We start from the raw sequence: 24326 nt of genomic DNA, 5'->3' as shown, positions 1-24326 counted from the left end.
AAATTTACTGCTTAAAAACTATTTACATACGTTTAGGGGCATTTCAAAATTTATTTTACAAATAGTAGGCAATTTATATCAAATTCTTTCAATTCGTTCTCACTTAAGCCGGAACTTCCTGTACAAATTTGACAATTTTGTGGCAGAGAGTTAGAGTTAGCACAAAGCCAAAAGGCTGTTCGCACTCTCTAAGTGAAAGTAAATCACTATGCAACACGGTTTTTGTCTCAGAGGTCTCACTCGGTACTTTTGATAGAGTCGAGTCTCCTGATTAAGAATATGGTTTTGGTTTTGCACAATCACGTCACAATTTTTTTTATTAATACTTTTATATTTTTTCTGCTTTGCCTTACATTACCCTTTATATCACAGGTTCTAGCGAACAGAATTTAAAAAGTGTGGGTCCGTTGGAAAGGTCATTAGTTGTGCTTCAATTTTGAACATTACAAAAAACTTTGTAAAACCACTCCTTCAGGGTGTAAAATTGGAGTTTCTCTAAAAACTGCCAAAAAAATGGTCTTTGATTGAGGTTGTAAAAAATTGTATAAAATAAACTAAACAAAATATTAAAAATCCATTGACACCAGACGATAGGCACCACTTAGGACTACAATTTTGTTCATAGAAGACATCGCGCTATAATCACTCTAAATGCCTCATTTGTTGGTTTTTGTCATTTTCCAAAAATATGAAATACCTATTTTAGAGCAAATTCCCTAAAGATAACTGAGAAAAGGGACAGATAATCCTAACCGGCTTATGTAGGTGAGATTCTTAACGTGAGCTAACTCGGAGTGCATGCAAATTCGATTTGGAGCTGAAGTTGGGAGACGCCATTCAGTTATCTTGAATCAAATTCGTGAAATTATACAAATTTTATATTTAAACCAAAATATCAAGGATTTGGATGAACTGGCACAAAAGTGATATATGGGTGAAATGTAGACCAGAATGTTCTCTATAATTTTCCTATAGAACATGATCTCATCGATTACTCAGAAGTCAAGATAAGCGAGGTTTTTTGTTTCTTAACTCGTTTTTTCATCCAGAGTTCCCCAAGTAGTCATTTGTTGAACTTCAACTATATGAAAGAATTGTTGTCTTTTGTGGGACTTTCCATTTAAAACCATATTTTAAGTGTTTTTGTGGAGTAGAGGCAGTCAAATTGGCATCTGAGTGATTTCAAAGCGTTATTATGGGAAAAATCATTTTTTTCACACTTAAACGGCAAAATCGGAGTGATAGCGTAGTCTGATCGGAAAATGATGTATGGACGAAATGTAGAGACAAATGTCCTCTACAATTATGTCGAAGTAATCATCAAAATCGGTTCAGCGACAGTCGAGATAATTGAGGTTATGTGATATTGAAATTGGTTTTTCGACTGTGGCGCCCCTGGTGTTGGTCCCACGAAGTTCAATTATTCTAGAAAGTTGTAGCATTTGGTGAGATCTTTCGTTTAAGCCCTCATTCATTAAAATCGGTCACATAGAACCGGAGATATGATTTTTTGAATTTTGTGAACTTTGACCCCTCATATCTCCGGTTCTGTTTTAACCACAGCGCACATTTGCACCATTTTGGAAACGTCCTAGACTGGACTACAACATACTAAAATTTCATTAACTTGCACAATGCCGTTTTTGAGAAAAATGACTTTGAATTTCGATGAATTTTGACGCCATCACAGCGCCACCTGTGGTGACTTTTTGAACTTCCATCTGAAAGTGCTCATTGAGACGAAACCAAAAAGGTAAAATTTAGGTCGCTATGTTAGTTAGAACCGGAGATAGAGGCCGGTCAATGTTCGAACTTTGACCCCTTATAGCTCGGGTCAGGGGTTTTAGATCGACTTAAGGTTTTTTTTGTTTGATAGGTATAATCAACGGCTACAACATACTAAATTTTCAGCCCGATGCACAATGGAATTTTTGAGTTATTTAACTTATAAGATTTAAAAATTTTCTTTTTAATAATAGCGCCCCTAGCGGTGGTTTTATGAACTTGCGATGTTAGAAAGGGAAGTGGCATTTCACGAGAGCTTTTCAAAAAGCCCTCACTTTTTAAATTCTGACAATTAGAACCGGAGTTATGGCCATTTTAAGAAAATTTTTTTGGACCCTTATAGCTCGGGTCAGGGGGGTCGGGGGACCTTAAGTTTGGTATTGATGGAAAGCTTTAAGACCCAGCTATAGCATATTAAAATTTGAGCCCGCTCGATGCCATAGGGGCGGAGCTATTGAGAAAACAAAAAAGGGGGGTCTTCAAAATGGCGGAAGGAGGGGTGGGGGGTGGGGGTCAATGCACCAAGTTGCAATTTTCACCCGATATATAACCTTTGCCGAAAACCGCAAGTCGATATCTTTTTTAGTTTAGGAGCTATTAAGCTCCAAAGAGCGGCCGGCCGGCCGGGAACGTAAATTAGCCACATATATATTCATGATCAGGAAGTGCTGAAACACATTTAGGCCAAGTTTGAGGTCGATCGGATGACATGAAATTTTGTTAGGATTATAGTAGGTGAGATTGTTAAGAATCTCACCTAATATCTTTTAAAACTTACGTGAAACATACCGAAATGTTGAGATTCTTCTTTAAATCGACCGGAGGACCATGAACATAATTTTCATTTCCATCCCCAATCAACATTCAGCCGCAAGAAGAAGCCCCTAAACTCCTTTTGGGATGCTCTATTATGATAAGTAGAAAAAGTATCAGCGGACATTTCGCGAACATATTTCAATGACTTTAGATCGTACTTTCACTTAAAATTAACCTCTACTAGAAATAGTATTAGATGGATGGATAGAAATAAATAGAAACAAAAATTGTGTTCTTAAAAGGTAAACTGAGAGCTTCGTATTTGAGGGTTGATTTGGGATGTAAATGAAAATTATGTTGATGGGCCCCGATCAATTTAAAGAAGAATCTCAACATTTAGGTGTGTTTCACGTAAGTTTTAAAAGATATTTTCTCAGTTATCTTTAGGGAATTTGCTCTAAAATAGGTATTTCATATTTTCGGAAAATGGCAATAACCAACAAATGAGGCATTTAGAGTGATTATAGCGCGATGTCTTCTATGAACAAAATTGTAGTCCTAAAGTGGTACCTATCGTCTGGTGTCAATGGATTTTTATTATTTTGTTTAGTTTATTTTATACAATTTTTTACAACCTCAATCAAAGACCATTTTTTCGATAATTCTTAGAGAAACTCCAATTTTACACCCTGAAGGAGTGGTTTTACAAAGTTTTTTGTAATGTTCAAAATTGAAGCACAACTAATGACCTTTTCAATGGACCCACACTTTTTAAATTCTGTTCGCTAGAACCTGTGATATAAAGGATAATGTAAGGCAAAGCAGAAAAAATATAAAAGTATTAATAAAAAAAAATTGTGACGTGATTGTGCAAAACCAAAACCATATTCTTAATCAGGAGACTCGACTCTATCAAAAGTACCATGTGAGACCTCTGAGACAGAAAAAAGTTGTCAATTTGTTGCATAGTGAATGCTTTTAGCCCTTTAACGACGAGACACTTTTTACGGACTGAAAATCAACAATAAAAATTAAACTGAGAAATATAATCAATCATAAGTCTTACATCTAACCTTGGAAAGTCCAACAGAGTCTGATTCGGTGTATTTTGTGCTTCTATGAACGATAGGGACCAAAATAGCCCAAAAATTTAAGTAATTTTTCTGACAATACTAATGAATAATATTTTCCGCTTTAATGAAAAATATTACATATGAGTATTGTAGTTTTTATTGCCAAAAGGGTTTTGCTTAAAAAAATTGAAAGTATAAAAAAAAATAAAATCAATTATGAAGTTGAGAATTTAATAATTCGCCATTTTTTAGGCTTAAATATTTACTACATAGCAAATAGCTAGAGGCTTGGAAGAAATATCCTAGATTCCTTCAACCTTCTACTTTACAATTATGTACAGACATAAGAAAAAATAACTTTAGGCAGTGAGAAAAAATTATTTTGTTTATGGGACACCGCTGTTCCAATCGTTCTTAAAGGTTTAAAAACGTCTCAAAAAATCCCCTATCATTGTCCACAGAAACGTCATTATTTTAAGGAAATTTTTGCCGAAAATTGCTGCTTGGGTATCTCTTGCGATTCGTTTTCTAGCTAATTCATGATTAGCAAAAAAAAAGCCACACGAGACCAAACGATAAAAGATATTTACTTAAAGTTTCAGGTCAAATTGAGCAATAACTTTTAATGCAACAAATTATGATACTCAATATTTAAATCTTTATTCCTTTTGACATCGACATTTCTTAATTATTAACAAAGAGGATACTCTCTCAAACATGAATTAACTTTTGGTGCTGAAATGTTTAACATGTTGCATGATTGTTGAGGAGTTTCCCTCAAAATGTATTCTGGTGTATGAAAAAGTAATGTGGTTCTTAGTTCTAAATTGATCCAACAACATTTCTGTATGGGCTGTAGATGAGAAGTTGTAAATTGCAAATTTGGGTGTTAATAAACGTTTTAGTGAATGGCTGTGTTGTAACATATGGTAAATTCAAGAGATTGGACATTGTTCACCCAAAGTCGTGTTTTATGGCCATAAGAGATGTATGGTAAATATTGAAAGAGTCAAATTATATGTCTGACCAGACGCTTCATATGTAGTTTTTGGCTTTTCCAACTTTATCCAACAACCACGATCAGTGGTCAACTTTTCTCCGTACAGTCTCTAACTCCACCTTTTTTGGCCATTTATCTCTGTCTCTTTTGAATGTCCAAATCCCCCTCATACCAATTCAAAATGCAAATATTCATGAATTTCCACCTCAAATATTCAGCACTAAACTTTTCGTCAATTTCTTTGGTACATTTATATTATGTACTTGTTCACTCCTCATATGCGAAGCACAATCACAGAGAGATGGCGATAAGATGATTAGGACTTTGCGAAATGCTCGAAGTCCTAGACTCACAAGGTCTTGTTCCAGTAGTAAAATTTTGTTAAAGTGTGAAAAGGTCAGTAGGGGAATTCTGTAACACTATGACAAAGTCATATGACAAATTTTATTGTTTTTGTTTATTGTACTGAGGGCTAAATAGAGCTTCTCGTAACGGCCATTCGATGCTCACTGGGCTTTAATGCTTTTCTGCGTCCGAATGTACCACGAAAATTTGTCCCATGACATTGTCATATTTAGAATTCCCCTAAAGGAAAACGTAATTTTAACGTAATTAAAATTACTTTGGGTGGCTCTTAGCTTTAGTCATTTTCCGAAAATCACAATGCAATGTTAAACTTTCGAATGTCTTTTTTTTTTAGACTTAAATAGTTCGACGCTTAAATCAAAAATGTTGTAAGTGAGAATAACGCAGTACACAATTTTGAGAACGAGCTTCTGATTTAGATTATAAGTAAGTAACGACAACTGTGGAAGCAAGCGGTGAATTTTACCGAAAGGTACTTTTTCTTACTAGAATCTCATCGATCTAACGATGTTAACCTTGTTTTAATTTCATCCGCATCGGACGGGAAAACCTCTCCCTTACACTGAATATACTATGTAATAATGCGAAAGAATTGTTATTCTGTCTTCATTTTGCTACTTAGGTCTTCAAAACCAAGTCATTAAATTACTGTTTTTATAATCTATTAGTACCAGTTATTAAAAATATTTAGAAATCAAATATCAGAGACCTTTCAAATGAATCCAAATTTTGCTAACTAGAAAAAAAATTACGCTTCAAAAAGGTCTCCGAAAATCAAGTCCCAGAAATTACACTCAAAGTGGCCGAAATTTGGCACACTTACCCTATATGCTTAAGAGCTTGAAATAATAAAATTTTTATTATGTTGAAAAAAATAATTGGAGAAGAATATGTTGTTTTTTTGTCTATTTTGACACACGTAACCCCTTTATAAATAAAAATAAAGGATATTTCAATTAAAAAAAAAAACCGAAAATTACGATTGATTTTCGGATAAAATGACTTATCGGTTCAACTTATGGGAGGGGAGTTCCCCGAAGATCTCCGAGTCTCCATTCCTAACCTTTCAGCCTCTAGGCCTACTATGCCTCCATTCTACTCTATGGCTAACGGTTGGACGTACAGATGAACAAACAGCTTGACTGCAAAAAAATACTTGAAATTTCATAATTCCAAAATTCTTCCAAAAGATGACCCCTTATAGAGGGTAAGGAGTCCGAATATAACACAAAATCGAGGAATTACATATCGTCAGTTAAATCAGCATTTATCGTAACTTCATTTTTATGATTTTGAGATATATACATATTTGGAATCAGCGTAATTTTGTTTACTAAACGCACTTGTGAAAAAGAAAGTTTTATAAGCCCAATAAAAATTATTTTAAACAAAAATTATCGTAAGTGTCCTTAATTAAGAAAAATTTATCAGAATTTGTCGTAACTTCCATTTTTGGGGAAGTTACGATAAATTTCCATACAAAATTTTCAAATCAGCATTTGCCGTAACTTCTTTTGCTCACGTGCGTGGCTTGTAATTTGCAGCAAAATTGCAATATTTCTCAATAAAACGTTTATAAACTCTTCCAAATATCGAAAGACAGTGGAAATAGTGTAACATTAAATCATTTTAATTGAATATTTGCGAGAAAAAATCCCCACTCATCTGTCATTAATTCAAAACAAAACAAGCGACGTGGCGCACAAAATTTATTCAATAAAACTTATGAAATAAAAACTTTTAGGGACAGGGATAACAGTATTATTATCTAATTTAGTCAAATAAATGCGCTTATTATTACTAGAATAATTCAAATTGATATAATGCATTTTGAAAAATTGTCGTAACTTCCAAGATTTCCATATATTGGAAGTTACGGCTTTATAAACGATGAAAGTTACCGTCGTTGCGGGTGACTTTGCACGGTTTTTCGCTATTTTTCAACTTTGCTCTCTAAAAGTGGATAGTTAAAGTGAAGGGAGGGGGGTTTTTGAGTAAAATTATTTGTATTCAGTTGTTAATGAATGGATTTTGTGCCACTAGCATTAATTTTATAAAATTTTACTATGTTTAAAAAAATCAAGAAAAAAGGCTTGCACTGGGGTTAAGGTGCGGGTGACTTTGCACTTTTTAATAAATACTAAAAAATCAACAATTTCTGATAATAAACGACAATGAAGATCTTAACATCTAAGGGTAATATGCACGAGATCTACAAGATGACATGATCGCCATCTTGATTTGACGTTTCTGTCCGCCATTTTGATTAACTGTCAAAACCTAAAACTGGTCCGATTGAGTTGAAATTTTAGTATGTTGTAGCTGATGTCAAGACCTTTTCAGAACGTATCTATGTCCCAGTCTACGTCAAGTATTTACCTAGATACAGAGGCTCAAATTTTAAAATTTTGAAATCATCATATTTTGGCGATCTTTATTTACTAATCCTTAATTTTAAAATCTAAATGAAATGCCTCAGTAACCATTAAAAATGGTTGAGGCTATTATTTTATATATTTATTTACTCTTACATAATTTAAAAAAAATAAATGAAAAGTGCATTTATTAATATTTTTATTTTTTCATTTTTGCAAAAACAGTTTTTCAGATCTTCAAATAATATGCTGTTATAAAGAAAAACATTACTTTTCTTTTTGTTTGTTATTTAGATCTCATCGCCTAACGATAGTACTGTCTTTTTTGTGATGATTTCGATAAAAGAAGCTCTCCGTAGTTCTGTATTCATGAAAATGTCAAAATTTTGAACTTGGAGCTCCTGTATCCAGGCAATTTCTTGACCTAGGTCGGATATTTATATATGTTCTGAAAAGGTCTTGACATCAGCTAGAACATACTAAAATTTCAGCTCAATCGGACCAGTTTTAGGTTTTGACAGTTATTCAAAATGGCGGACAGAAACGTCAAACCAAGATGGCGACCACACCATCTTGTAGATCTCGGTCACTTTATCTTAAATTATCAAAAAATTGGATAATTTTTAGCCAAATACTTTTATAATAAAGCTTTAGAAAGACCATTACATGCAATTTTATAACATAAATCATGCGTTCTTAGAAAGGTAATAGGGAAAAAAATATTTTAATAAAAATAATCAACAAAAGCGAAGTGGATTATTCTAGCCAGATAAATTTAGAATAGATTTGGGCAATTTACTACTCTGAAATCGATTTTAAAATTGCACCTTCAGATAACTTTTTCACGGAGCCGTTTTTTGACAAAATACCTATATTAGCATTTCATTGACTATTACTGAAACCACAAGAATCCTTTTGAGGATCATTGTACCTTACTTGGTACTTAACATATCCCTATACACTTTGACATGGTAGACCGGATCGGCGAAGACTATCAATAAGTGCTAGAATTGTTCAAAGTCTCACGAACAGCAGAGTGCAAAGTCACCCCCCGAGTGCAAAGTCACCCGCAACGACGGTACGATAAAATCTTATTGTGTTTCTTCTAACATATTTCTCAATATTGCAGCTTTTAAATAATTTTATAAAGATTTTCTCGAGTAAACTTACAGTTTATTAGTGCCACTTTTATTATTTTGACTCAAAAGTATCGCATTCGGGGCTCATTTTTAATTAAAATAATATTGAACTGCAAATTTCATCTCCTGAAAAGTTATCAAAAGGAAGTTACGACAAATGCTGATTTAACTGACGATATACTGGCTCTCTCTGTGGAGTTTGAGCAATGAAAACAAAGGTTCTCGAAATGAAAAATAAACGTTACGACCATAACCTCATGATAGATTTTTGGGCAGGATAAACCCCAAAAGCTTCTCTTCTCTATGTTGTTCAACAGAATTGTCTAAACAGAGCCTTTAGGAATCATATATTCCTCAAGTGTATTATTCCATTTCCGGTCATAGTAACGGTTATAAGTAGAAAGTGTTGCAATACAGTAAGGAGTTGGAGAACTTTTACAAGGATTTAAATATAATATTCTGATTGAAACCTTCTCAAAGTATACTTGTAACCTTCTTCTTTCTTCTTCTAAAATATTTAGTTTTATAAGGCGCCTTTTTCACTTCTAAAGACTATTCTCTAAAACCCCATATTTACTATCGCTAACCGATTGGTCTCGAGAACTCAAAACAGAGGGATACAACGACAAGTAGCATAAAAATTCTTTTTCTAAAACCTTTAAAATTCAAAATTTTTACTTAAATATGACTGTATACATTGCTCTCCCTTTGGAGTTCGAGCAATAAAAAATTTATGGCAAATACATTCAATTAAAATTCCTTTTAATGTGGGCTTTGAATTTCGAAATGATTGAAATAATGAATAGGTCTTGAATGCATTTTACTTGTTTGAGATTTTTTTCCAAATATGAATAAAATTCAAGTGAATTTGTAAAAAAAAATTAGTGAAGTGGGAATTTATTTAAAATGGAAAAGCTTTTATGACTGATAATACCATTAGGGCATGTGTATATCTAATTTTTTTACACTGGTAAAAAAAGGTGGATCATTTTGATTCATTCGCGATCCTTTTGGTGAATCAAATATGATCCATCATTTCAAATGCTTCATTTCGAGCCTTTTTTGAAAGATCATTTTGATCCATTGCAAAAGAATCAAATTTTGATACTTTGAATGGTTCACTTTGAGGAGCTTTTCAATGGATCAGTGAATGATACTCTAAAATTGATCAAATGGAACTTTTAAAATGATGACTTTTTAATCTTTTTTAAATGTAATGCATTTGCCCTTCAAAACAAATTAAAAGAAAAACATATATATCTGAAATATTTCCAGATATGCGCTTCTAAATGTTCCGAAGCTTGAACGTAGAGCAAAAAACACTTTTTACACAATGAAAATCTAAGGATTTTTTTTCACTATTTGATCAACAGAAAGTTCTCTCTTTCCGGGGGTGGAACACCGACAAAATTACTTAGAATTGTACAAATCCGTGCAACTGGGGATTATTTTAATTTTCGCTTTTTTTACTCACTTTTGGCAAATTTTTCACGTTTTCACAAGTATCCAAACTTAATCCTTTTTAACCTATAACATTATAATTTGTAGAAAAGCGCCACTAAATATCGAAAAGGACACAAATTCCACGACAAGCGCACCCCGTTTATTTATGCGCTCAGCGAGTGTCAGTGACTGTCACTGACGTCACTAAAAGTGGCGTGATTATCCAAGTGATCCATTCAAATGTATCACTTTTGACATATCGTACCAAATTTTCAATCGCTGAAATATCACGGTTAAAATTTTAAAGCTATCAATTTTTTAGTTTAGATGCGTTCCCCTTATATGAGCAAATACAGTAAACACATTTTTTACTATTTTAATGGTTTTATTTAGTAAGAAAATTCGTGGAAAATAATCGCAATAGTGATCCAATTGAAATGTTCAATTTGATCCATTTGAATGTATCCCATATTTTCTATATTTTTTGGCGTAATATCCTGAAGATTGAAAATAGTTGTCTCAAAAATGTCTCATTCTGCCTTGTTATATTATTCCTTTAAACCTAAAAACTCATTTTCGCTATTTTCCTTTTATTAGTTGGCAGAAAAATATTCTTGAACATCGATCTTTCTGAAATGATCGATTCGAGGAACCTTTCAATGTATCATTGAATGTGATCCTTTACTTGGATCACTGAAGTGATTCATTAAAGAAGAATCAATTCAATTCAAGTGATTTGATGAAAATGAACCTTTTAGGCCATGATTCTTTTGAAATTATCCCTGGTGATCCATTCATTTTTACCAGTGTATGAGATTTTATTTACTCTCCTTTAACCCTTGGTATTTTTTGAATATGCAATTGCATAGAAAGTATTTAAGTTAGACTCAAAAATTCCCGTAGTTCCCTTTTCACTCTTTTCCCCTTTCTTTTTTTCTCTATCATTCCTTTATTTCTTGCACAAGTCAATAAGGGATGTTGTAAAGCTCATGGGGGTGAAAGATTCCTAGAGAAAATGCGAAGAGTAGATGGCAAAAGAAGATGAGAAACATTCCATAAGAAAAATACATGCGGGCATTTTTTTTTTCATTGCAAAACTAAAAGTTGGTGCTATGTATAGAACCTGTAAATGAAATCTCAAACCATTTTTCCGCCTGAAGCTTGGTGTGACTTGCTCTTGCTAAATACCTCCCTTTCCATCCTACTCCATTTTCCCTCATTTGTTGATTTTGTGTTGAATATCTTTCATGGTTCATCCTGGACTTTTGTGCACTTCTCCGTTAGAGACTACACAGGCACTCCCTTGAGTGAAAACATCACAAAATAGTGCTAAATATGAGAACGGAAAAAAATGGACAACATGAGGCTTGTTTGATAGTGGAAAAGAGTGTGTGAAGCTTAATGACTTTTTTCCAGTTTATTTTCACACTTTCGCCCCTAGGACATTTTTTTTCAACTCAAGAGGATGTTTTTTTTTTTCATTTGAAAAATAAAAAATAAATGCACTTTTTCTCATTTTATGATAATAGAGGGTAATATTTGAAATTCCGGACAAACTAATTTAGAGTTCGGTAAATTCTAATAAAACTTGATATAAAAAAAATAATTTAATTATTGTTGAATTGTATGCTTTTAAATTATTTACTATTTCGTTAGTTGGATCAGCAATTTTCGTAACTTTCTCATAATCTCATTAACAGTTCTCGTACAGTAAATGTATTTCCATATTGTTAGAGCAAGATCTGATGAGGTGATGAGAAAGATATGACAATTGCTGATCTATATGACGATTTACGGATTATCACAATCACTCAAAACTTCCAAATTTTACCCTCATGCTTCGAAGTGAAATTATTGAAATAAAAAAAAAATACTACACAAAAAATATTTCGTAAAATAATCGTAAATGTTTGTGAATTTCCAATGGGGACTTACGAAATGCTCGTAAATTGTATAACCTATTCAAAAGTTCGTAAATGTTTGTATTTTTTAACAAACATTGTTCGTAACATGATCATTCGACGAGCATTTTTTTTGTTCTTTAATAAACATTTGTTCGTAAATGTTTGCAAATACACAGATATATGTTCGAAATATTTTGTCATTTGTTCGTAAAATTTTGTCAAACGAACACAAATGCTCAAACAAATATATGTAATAGAACAAAAAATATGCTCGTCATTATATGTTACGAAAAGTCTCTGTAAAACACGTACAAACTTTTTAATATGTTAGGGGGAGGTGGGGCTACATTGAGCTGTGAAGCTAGATTGTTATACGACTTTTTCGCCTATTTCTAAATGGCATTGAATAAATGAGCAGTAAAAAGTTAAAATTGATCAGTAACAAAAAAATTGGAAACAGTGATATTATCGTCCAAATTTAGGCAAAGGGAAAATAAATGGCTTTTCACTCTATTTGGAAATATTTTAAATGTTAAATATATAAATTAGGCCCAGTTTTATAAAGATTCAAGTTTTTTACTGACCACAATTAGATATTTTACTGCTCATTTTTAATTTTTTACTGCCCATTTAGAATTTTTTACTGATCGTTTGTTTTTTGCCTTTCTAAATGAAGCTGGTCCTTACAATTATTTTATTTTGATTCACAATTATTTTGTGTAAATGAATTACATCATGTTAAAACCCAATTTCCTTTAGAAAAATGCGAAAAAATTGTAAAACAATGTAGCCTCACAGCTCAAAATAGCCCCACCTCCCCCTATAGAATTTTTGAACATTTCGTACCTACGTCCCCAGTAGGAATTCACAAACATTTACGCACAATTCTACAACATATTTTCCTGTGTATTATTGATTTAAAAGTCCAGAGAAAATATATCAGAAAGTATTATAATATCGACCTATTTTTGTGCGCCATTGCGAAAAGAAAACAACATTGGACTTCATTTGAATGCTCAGAGCAAAAGCGGTATATTTTAACAAGGAAATATGTACACGATTGGCTCTTTTTGTTCTTCAGTGTCTCAATTGTCCACAATGTTAACTCACACCCTTACTGAGAGAAATCTGAAAATATTTAAGTAAGGTAAATATTTAAGTAACCCTCAATGTAAATGATCCAAATTGGTGTAAAAATTACTTTTTCAGGAGTACTAGTGTTTACTGATAACCTTTTGAAAAAACATACATCTAAAAAGTTATCAAATTAGCATTTACAACTTAAAAGTGTAGCTTTCATAACAAAAGAAGTTAATTCATCTCTGAAAAAAAAAGTTTTCTTTAGAAGACAAGTGGATCTTGCTAAATTTTGTCAAAAAGACGTAGTTTACCAATTTCGCAAAACTTTTTGCACACTTTATATGGGAAAACGTCCTTTTGACAAACTTTTAACAAGATCTAGTTGGCCGTCGATTTTATAAAATTTTTCAAAAACTCTTTGTATGATGGAACATCCTTTTGGCAAACTTATCTTGTTAATTAAGGTGTCTACACATTGGAGCTGATTTCATCAAGAATTATTTCAAGAATTTTTTAAAGAAAAATTCATATTTTTGAAGGAATTTTTGAAGAAAAATGCCTCCACACTGGGTTTTTTTTATTTTCCATCAAAAATTTTTTGACAGATTGCCATCATTTCCAAGTGTCTTGCTCTTCTGACTTTTTTTCACGAAAATTTGTTGTTTCACTGCTGGAAAAGTGGGAAAAGCGTTTGGTGAAGTTCCTTGAGATAGTATTGAGTGAATTTCTGAAGAAAATCTTCTAAATATGCAAGGGAATAGTGTTTTTCTGGAGATGTCGTTCCTGGAGGAGAAAATTTACGGGCACTTTGGAATCTCTATTATGCCTTGATTACCAAGGTTTTAAGGTTTTAAGGATTTACTTTAGATTTTTTTTTATTTCTCACCACCTTTTCATGCACTACTACTCAAACTGGGAGTCCCACGGAGGAATCGAAGGCCTGTGGCTATCCAGTTCTGGTGTTCCCGAAAGGAAGCCATCCCACATAATTCCTAGTGGTTGAGAAAGTGAATGATATAAAAGATCATTCTGATGTTCTTCTGGGGGTTCAAGTGATGGCTTCTGGTAGCTCCGGACAGCTCTCATTTGCATTGAGATCTCCTCGGTGGCTCTGGCTAGCTCTTGTTTTAATTGGTAACCAAGGCATAATAGAGATTGGAAAGTGCCCGTAAATTTTCTCCTTTCCATCCATCTTGCAATCCATGGAGAACGAGGCCACTATACTGTGGAACACCTCAAGAATACACAGATGGATTAACTTCCGGCAATTTCTGGAGGAAAATCACAGGAAATGTTCATTCAAAGGCTGGGTTGGATTCCACCAGGAACGACATCTCCAGAAAAACACTATTCCCTTGCATATTTAGAAGATTTTCTTCACAAATTCACTAAATACTATCCCAAGGAACTTCACCAAACGCTTTTCTCACTTTTTCCTGCAGAAAATAACAAATTTTCGTGAAAAACAATCTTGAATCGTGATGGTTTCCTTCAAGAATTCTGTCAAGAATGACTTTGATGAATTTTATTCCAATGTGTAGCGGGTAATTTCTTTCAAAAATTCTTGATGGAAATTACCTTCAATTGGATATTATTTTTGAAGAAATTTGTCTACACATTAGACAAATTTTCTTCAAAAATCCATCTTTTTGTCAAAAATTCTCACCAATGTGTAGGCAATTTTCTTGAAGAACACTTCTTGAAGTTCATTTTTGATAGAAATTTCTTATAATGTGTAGACACCTTTAGACAAAACTCTCTTGTTTTTCCAGAGTACCCTCTTTTTGTTAACTTCATACTTTTTGTTTTTTTTTTTATTAGAAAGCAAGTTCCTTTATCCTAATCTCCGTGAGTTACTAATTTTTTTCCGTTCTGTGAATTTTTTTTTATCTATTTTTAATCTCTTTGTATCGTTTCTGCAATGTTTAATAAAGATTGACTTAATTTTACATATAATTTATATTCGGTTGTACACTGAAGATCATTTGTTGAATAAGTATTAAAATAAGTTTTGAAACAACTCTGAAAAGTTTGATATTGCACGCAATTGTTTATTTCCAACACACATTTTTATGTCAAGGTTTGAATTAACTCTTTAGAAAATAAAGCATAAGAACTATTAAATTCATAATTTTCAAATTTTCTCACTGTTTCAGATGATCAAAGAAAAAGAAAACCATGAAGAATACAAGACTTCACATTCGATAGTACTTCTGCGTTGTTTTTTTTTCCTTTTGCCATCTAAAACTATTAGGAAATCCCAAATGTTCCAATTTAGACATGGTTCCGAATTACCCTCATTTTGCCCTATTGAGGTAATTGAAAAGGTTCTTGTAGGTTAAACTTCAAATACGTCTAGATAACGCACTTCTTAACGAATTTGAGGCGAGTTTGATCTCACTTCAAGCATATAACAGAGTCCTTTGTAATTTCAATTGCTCAATATTTTAACCCGACTCGTAATCATGATATCACCTGAAAAGTCAGTCAATTTGTGTCAATTTTCAATGTTGAAGTGTGATGTTCAACTTATTGAGTGACAGATGAAATAAACTTTTAGCACGGTCTCTTTGACTACTCTCATAAAATAATAGTGCAGGCTGAAATGCTAATTCACTGATTTGTACCTGTCAATCAATCACAATTTCAATCTATAATTGACATTTTTTTTCTTCTAAAGTTCACCTGATAATTCCAACAGTTAAAATGATACATAAATTTTGCCTCATGCACTTCCCCATACCCTTATGTTGGAATTTTGAACAATAAAGAACTCAATCACATTAGTATAATTCAAAATGACTATTATTTCGATTTGTTTTAATTTAGTGCTTAGTTAGTATGAAAAAAAAGTTATATTTTTGAGTAGATTGACCTTACGAAAAGATATTTTTCTATACTATCAATGAACAAAGTGACAAAGGTTTAACCACATTGTTTGATGGATGAACAAAAAAATGAATATTTCCATTGTATAAATTTGCATTTTATCACAATATTTAGCAATTGCTTGATATGGTTTCTTTCTTTCATTTCCATATTATTGCTTGAGCTCTTGATGGGATTTTACGACTTTTGGGACTTAATATGAGGTTAAATGGTTGAGATATCGACTTTTGGTATTTAAAAAATTACCATCATAAGTCGATCATAGATAACGAAATAGTCCAAACATTTACCAGTTTGATTGTTCCAGAAAGTTTAACACTTAAGAGTATACGTCAGGAGAGAAAATGATAAAATATCATATAAAACCCAGCCTCGAGTTCGTTTATAATAAATTTGGAGAAGCAGATCCGGTTATAGCATCCAAAAAGGTTTTGTAAATTAAGAATAATACCTTAGAATTTTACCTTAAAGTGCCAGTTCATTCATTAAGGCGTTATGTCCAGGAAAACGCGTAAAATTTGTGGTTTTTTGCTGAATTTTTTGTGACTTTGCTGATCAATCGATCAATATAAAATGTTCAGGGGTTATCTTGATGAACACAAAAATATTTTTTATTTCAATTTTGAATACAAAATTGCGGCACAGCAGTGAGCGGACTGTGAGTCAATTCTTTTTTGAGGCGCTCCGCGGCGAGCAGTAGAACTGGAGTAATTTTCATCCGATTGACTTGAAATTTTCAGGGTAGGTGTTTAGATAGATTATCTCTTTCTTGAAAACGTTTGTTTTCGTTGCACTCCGCTATGAAGTTCATCAAGCAAGTGTCGTCGTCACGGAGGTTGAACCGCAAGAGTCACTTCTTGGCCCCCTCCCATATCCGTAGGAAGCTGATGTCGGCACCTCTGTCCAATGAACTCCGGCAGAAGTACAATGTCCGCACAGTGCCAATCCAAAAGGACAATGAAGTTGCAGTAGTGAGGGGCCACTACAGGGGCAACCAGTTGGGCAAAGTGGTCCAGGTGTACAGGAAAAAAATTGTCGTGTACATCGAATGAATCCAGATGGAGAAGGCAAACGGAAAGAATGTGTACGTTGGCATCCATCCCTCCAAATGCCATATCGTTAAGCTAAAGATGGACAAGGATCGCAAGGAGATCCTGGACAGAAGAGCAAAGGGACGCCTGGCTGCCTTGGGCAAGGACAATGGCCAGTACACCGAAGAGAGTGCTAATGCGTCTGCCATAGCCATGGATACATCTTAAATGTCAAGGTCAGGTATTTAAAATAAAGAGACAGACATAATGTAATACCCTCAAAATTTCAGATTGATCGATTAGTAAAATCACAAAAAAAAAAAATCCACAAAACGAAACGCTAATTTTAGGCGTTCTCCTGGATATAACCCCTTCAAAAAAATCTCAGATTTTTAGTGAATAAAAGTAATTTAAGAGTTTAAAGAATATCGAAAAAATATGAAGTGTTCTACGCCAGAGTGTGCGAAGCATGAAAACTTTCCCCTACACTAAACAAGTTGTTTTCGTTAATTAACTTTACTGTTACAGATAAAAATTCTTATATCAATATTCAATGCAGAGACCTTTGCATAGAAGCATTTCGCAAAGTATTTTTAACTTATACTCATATTAATTAATACCTGTTGGTTTTATAGCATATTTACCGAGCTTTAAAAATCACCATGTAGCCCCATATCCTGTCGATACCGTGACCAATAAATTAAATCATTCACAAATGAAAATTGTATGTGATGCTTGCAAATTAATCTATGTTATCTATACTATTTGGAATGCATAAGTTCAATATGATACCAGGTTTTCCAATATTTCTGAACATTTAAAAAAAATATGCATAAAATGTAGATAGATATAAATACACTTTCGGGTATTTTCAATACTACCATGATGAAAAAAAAGAAATATAATATATAAAATCAATGGCATTTTAATTCCACTGTTTTTTGTGTCTCAAATCTCCTATTCCATTCGTGGTAAATTATTAGCACGTTTTGCTTCTGGTACTTTTCAATAGGACTTTTTATTTGAAAGCAAGAAACACGGTTCATTTTCGGTTTTGTTCTCTACGTAAGAGTTCTTAATTCTTCAAAAGTCCCATTTTGTCTGTATTTATTTGCCCTTTGGCTTATATATTCAATTTTGAATACCCTAAAAGCTCCATGGTATAGGTATGTAGTGAAAGCTCAGCCTGTGGCTGAATGTAAACTTCAAAGTGCAGCCTCAAAATAAACATCCCCCAGTACAAATATAAACTATTTTTTTCAGACCACACAATCAGAAAAGATGTTATTGACACGAAGCGTTGTTTACTGAAATTTGTATGACATACCATTCGGTAAAAATATCCACTATTTTGTAAATTACTTCCTCCAACGTGCCACAGAAATTTATATATCGTTTTCCTGGTCTGAAAAAAAGTGGAGGTTGGATGAAATTGATTGTAGTGAGTGTGAATTTTTGGTGAGTGGAATACCAATTGAAGGTTGATGTTTTGTTTGCAGATACTACAAATGCATATAACATACATCCAACTCTCTTAGTGTTTGGCCAAAAGTTTTTACAGTCGAGAAAGAAAGAATGATGCAGAACAAAAGGCAACTTCTCATTCAGTCTTTCGTCTTACAATGTCTTACACCAAGGCATACATCGAAAGTTTCACCAGCAGTAAACTTCCCTGACATGAGCCTCTTTTTGTGCTTTTCCTGCTGGAATTGGGTCGTTTTTACGTACTAAGGGACTGGGTTTAAAATATGTTACAGAAGACGTCCTTAGAATAGAGGCCAAATATAAATTCAATGTTATATACCTTCTTGGGAAAGAATTCGTAATTACAGTAGATGCGGGTGACTTAACTCCCTGTTGGCTGTAAGCTTTTCTTTAATTTTATCATCTAAGAAACGCAACAATTAGAGAAAAGCTTACGAACAGCAGGGGGCAATCACCCGCATTTGCGATACTTAAAAAAAAACTGAGTTTGCTTGGATCGTCAGGGAGGGTCGTGACACATCCTACTGTCCTATCTCGTGTCGTTTGATGTGTAATATAAAAAGTAATAGACAAACAAACGTATGACAATGATCAGACATTATTTACTTCAACGTTATACTATTAAAACGAAACGGTTTTAGTAATTTGGAAATTGGAAGCAACATCAACACTGTGAGAGAAATCCGAAAAAGTTAAAATAACATTCCGGAAATGTTAATTTTACCCTGCAGTATTGATCCGAAATCGGTGTAAATATTACCCTTTTTAGGTGTATTGGGGTTAAAGTTACCCTTTTTCATGTTAATTTTACCCTTAAAAAGGTGTAAAATTAACATTAAAAATGTTAATATATTTTTACACCTAAAAAGTGTTAAAGTTATGAGGAAAAAAGTTAATCGCACCCTCTTTTTTTTTCTCAGTGAAGGAGATTTTACCATAGCGGGTCAAAATAATTTCAGATCACTTTTATACCTACTCATATGAAATAAAATAGAATTTCTTACTAATCCCAGTGAATAATTTACTAACCAATTTCTTTTTTTTTTCCTGAATAAACGGAAAATTTACCGGGACTCAAAATATTTCTCCCAATAAGAACTTCTCGAGGATCTGTCTATATTTCCAAAAGTATAAAAATTTCACGAAAATTTCACGAAAATTTTATTAAATATTATTTATATTAAATCGTCAAACCTCATGATGAAGCATGAGTACATCTGAAAAACGATTTTTTTTTCAAATCAGGCAACAAACTTTTGACCCATGAAAAATGAACAACTCCTTGGAAAATAATTATTTCTTAGGGTAATATGGAGTAATTCGGAATCATTTCTATTTTGGAATTTTGAAATTTTCTCACTGTTTCAGATGGTCAATGAGAAAAAGAAAACGACGAAAAAGTCCAAGATTTTACATTCGAGAGTACTACTTGTTTGCTTTTTCCCTTTTCCATCTAAAATTGTTAGGAAATCTCATTCATTCATTCATTCATTCATTTTCAACCGCTTATCCCTATTGGGGTCGCGGGCCCATGACATCCAATCTAGCAGCCCACGCCTGTCGGTCCTCCGCCACTTCAGGAAGATGTTCGGGTTCGATCCCGAGGCGTTCCAAGGCAAGATTCTGAATTTGATTCAGCCACCTTGTCCTTGCCTCGAGGCCGAGGTCTCCTCACAATGGCTTGCATAGCTTTTCTGGGGAATCTTTCTTCATTCATGCGTTGAACATGTCCATACCATCGAAGTTGTGATCTCTCAACCCGAAGAAGCAGCTCCTCGACTCTTAGTTCCTCACGAACGGCCACATTCCTCACTCGATCTCTACGAGTGATTCCCTTTACCGCTCGAAGGTACCTCATCTCGGCAGCTTGTACTCGCGATCTTACCCTTTCGGTCATTACCCAAATCTCATGACCATAGGTGAGAATAGGAATGAACCAAAGTTCCAAATTCTACACAATCCCAAATTATACCATCTTGGCCTATATTAAATAAAATTCATTATTATTATTTTTTAAATACATTGTGTATTAATTAAAGATAACCAATTTATAAAAAGAAAAATTTTAAAAAGTAATTTATTCAATCATTTTTTCCACCTGGTTTCCCGAATATACATGAGGCAACAAACTTATGGCACCTACATGACCTGTACATATCTCAAATTTGACTTAGAAACCCAAACAAAAATACGGTGCGAACAAATCTGTAATGTTTTCGTAAGAAAAACTATACGTTTGAAAGGAATGTTTGCACTGGGAATTTGACAGATTACAAATTATTCTCCACTTTTTATAATGTGGCAATTGTATGATTATCACATGATAATATCTTGGAATCCAGAGCAAATTATGGTCCTCTATAAGTAATTATTCGTTCTGATTTTGATTAATGGTGTCAAAACACAGTAGGGTCGAATGCACACCTCCTCGACAGGGAGCCCCTATTGACACTTTTATCATAATGTTGAAAATTATTTAATGTATTTAATAAAATCTAAGTAGCATGGCGTTTTTCCATTAATCTACGTTTTTCGATAAGGATAATTGTTCAAATTACGTATTCCAAATGGTACATAGCACGGTGTCAATAGATCTTGATACGAGTTCTTAAAGTGTCAATAGGAGTTCCTTTCACCCTAAACGATCTTTCTTGAAACTTCTCTAATCTTTTTTGACAATATTATCTACCTACAAGATAAAAGCAGGACACTCATGTACCTCCCGGCAGAGTGTAAGTATTAATTCAGAGTGAAAATTCCGCAGTTCTCCAAAGGTGCCCACTGGAAAGATTTTACTCTGAATTGAGACCTTCTTACTGACGCTTCGGGAAGAGACATTGGTACCCTTCATCTTGCAGTTTGCTGCATAAAAGCCACTGTATTATAATCTTTCTTACAATATTTTTTATCTCTTTCTGTAACCTGACTACTGGATCCCTGCCATATGACTTACTGTTCATTTTTAATTAATTTAGTAAACTTATCTAACATAATTTGACAATTTTTTCTTCATGTTATACTTCACTTTCCTTAACCCTTTAAGGCCGATAGGGACACCGGTGTCCCAAAACTTTTTTTTTCTTTCGGCCTTCTGAAGTCTTGTTTTGCTCTATAAGAAGTTAGAGAAAATGAATATTTCTGACCCCCAATTTTTGATCCTCTCGTATAACAACGTACAACGTACAACGCTATAACCGTATCACATGACTTCTGTTTGGTATCCAGAGCAAATACACATGATGGTAATATTTGAGTAATTTTTCAGTCCGATTTTTTAATAAAGTCAAAACACGGTCAAGCATGTTAGTAAAAGAACAAAAATCTCTCGTCAAGTGAAGATGTTGCTAACAAAGTTTGTGAAATAGGACAAAGTTTTACAAACTTTTAAGTGGGTTATACGATTTACGTGCAAGGGCCTTGACAGTCATGAGGATTAGCCAAGAGACGGCTTAGCGTAATTATATTAGAAATAACGGTTAAAGTGCATTTCCATCATTTTCCACTAAGTCACCTCTCGGCTTAAGTCGTAAGTGTATCTAGGGCATAAGTCTTCTGTAGAAATTCACAAACATTTACTGAAACTTTTACAATTTCTTTTTCTGTGTAGTAATTACCAATCAAAAATTCTCCAAGATTGCGTAAGAAACACAAAAAGTACATCTAAAAATATTCATGGATTACAAAAGTTTTATATACTAGATTATTTTATATTTGAACATGCTTTTATACATATGAACCAATTTTTTTAATAATTTTAAGTAAGTCAAAAAAATGGTTAAGAAAGTTAAGTAAAAAGCTTACATATAAATATAATTTAATATGCCCATTCTCAAATTTATTAACTCGTAAATTAATAATCCCAGGTAAAAGCTTTATGCAAGACATCCTCAATCTCATATTAATTTGCGAAAGCTTATACACTATTAACAACTACATACCATCTTTGAATGATTGCAGGGCGGATGCTTTTTAGAGCTTATGCCAAAAACTGACAGCTTTTGCACGTATAATAGAAAATTTTGAAAATCTAAATTTAACCTCTCAACACATACCATCAATTGCTAATTTCTTCATCCCCCTAAAAGCCACTGAGTATTGTATTATGATCATTCCAGTGAAAATTCCGTGGTTCTGTGAGTGAGCGCGTGCAGAGAAAATGACGCTAATATTTTCATCAGTCATTCCAAAAGCTCATCATGGAAGCTTTTCACCTGGATGAATTTTAGGAGTTGAATTGTATAAATGTGATTTCTTGTGCAATTCATCCCAGACAGCTACATCATCATCCCCCCACAAGTCCAAATACCATCGCGTAAAGGATGAATGCTAAATATGTGCTTACTATTGTATGTACTGCAGATAAAGCGTCGACAGGCCCTTACCCTGATTATGCATTGTGGATTATTAAGGCTGACTTAATACACAATAGTCCTCTCTAAACACAAATAAAATCTCGCACACAATCATGAATTCATTAAGTTAAAACTTCATGGAAAATACAAAATGCAAATAGTAAAATATTTGTTTTTCCTCCAGTAGAACATTCCAAATTATTGTCACATAAAATTTGTGGTAAAAGTACAAAAAAGAAATTTGTGATATTTGCTTTGGAAAAGATTAGTCTTATTCCCCCGAAAGCAAAACTAGATTTTTGCAGAAGTATTAACCTCATGCTGCTGGACATAGAAAACAAACAAATTTGTTTGCAACAAACTTAAAACAAAAAAAAAAGAGAAGTTTCTGCAGAGAAAAAGTGTATTCTATTCAATGGCTGAAAACTTCTTACTAACTTTGCAAGGAAAAGTGTAACTGATTTTGGTGACTTCTTGAACTCTCATGGTGTGCAGTTGAGTTTGGGGAAAACTACGTAAAATTGGTGGGTTATATGGAAGAGAATTCTCGTGAGAGTTAAAACTGCGAACGACCGAGAAAATAAATAGTTCTGACAACATATTAAAAGTTTAACTAGAAAATATTACACATGAGAAATTTACCAATCGGTAATTTCTTTTTGCTCGAATTCTTCTATATTATCAGTCATCAGTCTAGTTTTAGATCAATTTAAACTTACTGAGTATTAATGGAAAATTATCGAAAGATTACCTTCGATGTTCATACTCTGACTAGGCCAATGAAAGCTTATTGAAGATTACCGCAAAATTACCGAAAGATTACCGTCAGTTTGTTGTACTATGACTACATCAGTAAAAGATTACTGAGGATTACTGGAAGATTAGCGTCTTATCTCAGTATTCTGAATAGATGAATAAAATATTATTGAGGATTACTGGAATATTGCCGAAGGATTACTGTAAGATCGTCGTACTCTGGCTATATCAATAAAATATTACTGAATATTACTGAGAAAATACCGGAAGATTACCGTATTATCTCCGTATTCGAACTGGATCAATAAAATATTACTGAGGATTACTGGAAAATTACCGAAAGGTTACTCTAAAATCGTCGTACTCTGACTATATCAATAAAAGATTACTCCAGATTACTGAAAAATTACCGGAAGATTATCGTCTTATCTCCGCATTCTAACTAGATAAATAAAAGTTTACTAAGGTTTACTGGAAAATTACCGTAAGACTACCGTCAGGTTGTCGTACTCTGACTACATCAGTAAGAGATCATTGAGGACTGGAAAATATTACTGGAAGATTAGCGTCTTAATCGCGTATTCTAAATAAATCAATAAAGGATTACAGAGGATTACTGAAAAATTACCAGAAAATTACTGTCAGATCGTCGTCCTCTGACTACATCAATAAAAGTCTACTAAAGATTACTGGATAATTACCGGTGGATTACCGTCAGATGTCCGTACTCTGGATTAAAAAAAAACTGTTCTCAGACCGTCGGATTACGAAGAGAGGAAAATTATAATTATATCAATTGAAAGTCGTTTGATTCTTTTATTACTCTTGTTGCCCTTTAAGTTGAACTAAATGAATTTTAAGTATGTTCTTGTTTGTAGTACGACGCTAAATT

The 24326-nt window shown here is 33.2% G+C and overlaps 1 protein-coding gene and 1 pseudogene across 2 annotated transcripts in view; one reads left to right on the top strand and one right to left on the bottom strand.

Annotated features, from left to right (window-relative positions):
* Window positions 1–24326, bottom strand: part of LOC129806845 (hemicentin-1) — a 687416-nt gene that overhangs the window by 594101 nt on the left and 68989 nt on the right. The window lies entirely within an intron of this gene.
* LOC129806860 (60S ribosomal protein L26-like) lies at window positions 16611–17069 on the top strand (annotated as a pseudogene).

The sequence above is a fragment of the Phlebotomus papatasi genome, chromosome 3 (genome assembly GCF_024763615.1).
Source record: "Phlebotomus papatasi isolate M1 chromosome 3, Ppap_2.1, whole genome shotgun sequence".
NCBI classification, from domain to species: Eukaryota; Metazoa; Arthropoda; class Insecta; order Diptera; family Psychodidae; genus Phlebotomus; species Phlebotomus papatasi.
This window is presented reverse-complemented; position numbering and strand designations above follow the sequence as displayed.